The sequence below is a fragment of the Schistocerca nitens genome, chromosome 5, assembly GCF_023898315.1.
Source record: "Schistocerca nitens isolate TAMUIC-IGC-003100 chromosome 5, iqSchNite1.1, whole genome shotgun sequence".
Taxonomy (NCBI): domain Eukaryota; kingdom Metazoa; phylum Arthropoda; class Insecta; order Orthoptera; family Acrididae; genus Schistocerca; species Schistocerca nitens.
Genome location: NC_064618.1, coordinates 264384237 through 264388865, shown reverse-complemented (window position 1 = coordinate 264388865; position 4629 = coordinate 264384237). Strand labels below are relative to the sequence as shown.

General features: G+C 42.8%; 1 pseudogene; it reads left to right on the top strand.

Annotated features, from left to right (window-relative positions):
- The first annotated feature begins 2067 nt into the window (after nt 1–2067).
- LOC126261532 (5S ribosomal RNA) lies at nt 2068–2185 on the top strand (annotated as a pseudogene).
- Nucleotides 2186–4629: the final 2444 nt, after the last annotated feature.

Sequence of the window (4629 nt, the reverse complement as noted above, 5' to 3'; positions counted from 1 at the left end):
CAGCCCATAATTGGCTCCCCCTGAGATTCATATCTACTCTCACTAACCGCTGGCTATGAAGACAATATTTTCGCACAGACGAGTTGTAGACCAGCGCAGAGGGTTGGCGGAAAGCACAGACGGCTGCCTTCTGTGACGAGGGTATTGGAAAGTTGGTATAACGCTACGACAAATGTCTTAGTTGGAGCGGCGACTATGTAGAGAAGTAGCTGGAAGGCGTAGGTAACTGCCACAAATAAAACATTTTTGATTTTCACCGTGGTTTCCGTTTCGCGACCAATCGGACCTAACTTTCCGAATAGCCTTTGTAAAACAAAAACCACTGTCGGATTTCGAACACAGGACGCAAAAGTTAGAGCCCACTACCCTAGCCACTGTGTCGTCAGTCAAGATGAGTTTATCGACTGCTAAAAGACATCTAAATTAAGTCGAAAACTTTGACGGTCGAGTATGTACAGATAAGCCAAAACATGTGTTCGTTTGTTTTGACCCTTCTTCCACTGAGCAGAGTTTCTGGTGAATCGTGTTATCGCACCTACTTTCTTCGTGTATTAGTTTTGGTGGTGGCTTCGAAAAACAATATAACAAGATGGTACTCACTGGCTAGTGGAAGGTATCCGGACGCCTATTAAAGGACATAAACATGGAGTGGGTCGACTCCTTGCCTTTACGACGGCTTGACCTCTGCTGAGAACACTCTCAGTTAAAGTCTATGGAGTAACGGCAGCCCATTTTTTTCTCAAGAACCGAAGCCAGGGAACGTAGTGATGTTGGCCACCGGATTCTGGAGCGAAGGTGTTCCATTGAGTTCAGAACGTGACACAGAACATTACTGTCCACAACAAATGCCTCATAAATGGTGCTTTGTGACAGGGTGCATTGTCATGCTGATACAATCGTCATCTCCGAGCTGCTCCTCTGACATACGCAACACACCGCTGTAAAATATGTTCACATGCTTTTGTATTTAGCGTTTTCTTAAGCGCGATAAGGGGACCACATCCCAACCACGAAAAATACCCTTACACCGTAACACCACCTCCTCTGTACTCCACTGTTGGAACTACGCATGACGGAAGATAATGATCTTCAGGCATCCGCAAAACCTCATTGCCAATCCAGTGGATATACCGTGATTCATCATGCCGAATTACTCACTTGCAGTCATCAATCGTCCAGTGACTTCGCTCTTAACACCACTTCTATCAGCCTTAGTAATGACTTCAGAAATGTGTGGCTTATGAGGAGCCATTTCTATTCTTTTTAACTCCTTAAGCACAGCCATTGTGCTAAGTGGATTACTGGTGTGGCCTTGGAACTCTGGGTTGTTTCCATCCGTTGTTTACATGCTATTCTTAACAAAAAAAACCTGCAGTGCTGTACAGTCCCTGTTCGACATTACATGAGGTGTTCCTGCTCTTCGTTTACCTGTTGTTATTCCTTCGCGTTTCCACTTCACAATCTTCAACAGTCGGCCTGGGCAGCTGTAGAGGGGTTGAAATGTAATTCTCAATCAAGCTACATCCAATGACTAGTCCACTTTTTACGTCACTGAGCGTTCATCACCGACCTGTTCCACTACTACTGCTTCTCTGCTGATAACAGAATGCCTCCCACCTCCTTTGATACTGACTGGTCTGCCTCTCGTGACGTATAATGATCAGTTCGGCATTACGAGAGTGTATCCGGTTACGTCTTATCGGGTAGTGTGTATTTCACGCCTTGGTGAGATATGCAATTTGGCGGCTCCAAACAATAACTATAGATCAATACATTTTCTAAAAGTGGTTCAAATGGGTCTGAGCACTGTGGGACTTAACATGTGAGGTCATCAGCCTCATAGACTTCGAACTACTTAAACCTAACTAACCTAAGGACAGCACACACATCCATGCCCGGGGAAAGATTCGAACCTGCGACCGTAGCAGCAACGTGGTTCCGAACTGAAACGCACAGAACCGCTCGGCCACAACGGCCGGCTAATACATTTTCTACTCTTTATCGAGATCAACATAGGAATCGCTGAGCTTTATCGAGTATACATTTCGATGAGCTGTCGTTAAGTTTGCCAACGGCCTTGCCGCAGTGGTAACACCGGTCCCCATCACATCACCGAAGTTAAGCGCTGTCGGGCTTGGCTAGCATTTGGATGGGTGACCATAAGGTGTGACGAGCGCTGTTGGCAAGTAGGGTGCCCTCATCCCTTGTGAGGCAAACTGAGGAGCTACTTGATTGAGAAGTAGCGGCTCCGGCCTCGGAAACCGACATACGGCCGGGAGAGCATTGTGCTGACCGCATCCCTTCCATATCACCATCCAATGACGCCTTTGGTCTGAGGAAGACACGGCGGATGGTCGGTACCATTGGGCCTTATATCTACACAGCTCGGTTACAAGAGACACCTGCAAATTCGAGATCGACTCGTACTCAGCGCAACTTATTTTAATCAGTCCCTGACACGCCTAGTGAGTATTTGTCACGAAAATCGACAACACTGTACAAAAATCAGTATCAGTAACGAACGCAAGAAGTGTATCTACGTAAATCGCATCACACTGTCTTACGGTATTAGATGGGAAACTTATTCTTGATAGGCCTGTTGTAACGTCTTTTTTATTACCTCCTCCATTACTTTTGTTGGATAATTTTTCTTGTTGTCCTTACCTGATAAAATATTTGTTTTGGAAGTGGAAGTTCCACAGCTGCAAATTGATTGTTTCATTTATTTACCTTGTTTGAAATTCTTCCAGAAAAAGCCACTCCCCCATCGCTACTGGCACTTCAGTTTACAGACTATACTTTAGGAAACTGCGTCATTTTCTTTTGTTACTGTACTTGCAGCACACTGTAGTAATATCAATCAAATTACTTGAAAGAGAAGCAGTAATTTAGAATGAAGCGGGACGGGGTTGTGCCCTGTTCATTGAGGAAGCAACAAAGGAATCCAAGGAGAAATTTTCTTAGGAAATTAAAGTTCAGGGAGAAGAAAGAAAAACTTAAAGTTGGGCGATGAGTTTGCAATTTTGTAAGAGACGGCAAAGGAGTCGGACGAGTACTTGGACGTATTGGATAGTGCCTTAAAATAAGGTTGTAAGAGGAACAGCAACAGAAGTAAAACAAGGGTAATGAAATTTAATCGAATTAAATCGGTCTATGCTGAGGGAATGAGAATATGAAATGATTCACTGAAAGTGGTGCATAAGTTTTTCTATTTAGGCAACAAAATAACTGATTATGGCTGAACTAGAGTTGCTACAAAATGCACGCAGACAACAGGAAGAAGACGTTTGCTGAAAAATAGGAATTTAACGTCGAACATAAACATAGCCGTTAGAACGTGATTTCTGATTGTGTAGCCTTTCATGTAAGAGGAAGATGGACGGAAGACAGTTAAGACAAGAAGAGAATAGAATATTTATAAATGTGACGTTTCAGGAAAGTGCTGCAATCGTGATGGCTAGAACGAGTAACTAACGAGCAGCTATTCATTGGAACTCAGGAGAAAAGAAATTTCTGGCACAACTTGACTAAGGGAGCTGATTGATAGAACGTGCCGATGCATCAGGGAATTGTCAGTTTGGCAGTAGAACGAAGAGAGAGAGAGAGAGAGAGAGAGAGAGAGAGAGAGAGAGAGAGAGTGTGTAGTGTTGGTATTGTCTTTTTGACAACCATTTGGCTTCTTTTCTAGATTTTTCTTCCACAGAAGGAAAGTATTAAAATCCGTTTTTATTAAAGGAAAATTATTTGCATTGATCTAAAATTTCAAAAGCCGCTTCGATATGCATGAAATTTATTATTAGATCTAATTGAAAAGCAGAACAAAATCTAAATCTGTGTTAGAATGTATTCTGGGCGCGCGCGCGCACACACACACACACACACACACACACACACACACACACACACACACACACACACACACACACAGGCGCAGCAAAAATCACATCCGCGAAGTATCGCAGTTTTACTATGATAAATTAACTGTTTAAGAAAAGCGCACCATGACGTATGCAGGATGAATCAGAAGTCATACGCTTCATAGCTGTAATAAAGAATTTGCCAGCGACTGAACTGAGGAGAGGAACAGTGAACGTCTCTTCAGTGCACTGGTTAGCCAAAGTGTACGAAGTAATGTAATTTTACAGTGCAGATATTTGGAAGGTTGTCCTTCAAGTATCTATCTGAAACGTTATTTATAATTTCAGTGTGAGAAGAAGAAAGTCATGCGAAATAAACTGACACGATGCTGTTTATGTAAATTTATTTCTACGTCAAAATATCGAGGTATTAAAAAGGGCTCATATTTTTTATACATAACATAGAAATAAAATGTAGAATTTATATATGTGCATTCGAAGTACTAGTGCATCAAGAACTAGTTTCCCTAATGAGATGTACAGGGCACGATTCTAAATTTGTTTTCTTTTGCGCGTTTGTCTCCGGCTACTAAAGGCATTAAAATGAAGCGTCGGGCACGTACTATTTACGAGATGATGCAAAATCCTGTGGAACAAGTTGTTTTAAACTGAATTAACTAACGTTAACTTCGTCCGGACAGGTCTTGGAGACCCAACGGCACTGACAGAACGCTGTGTCATCCCGAGCCTATAGGCGTCACTCGTTGCGTAT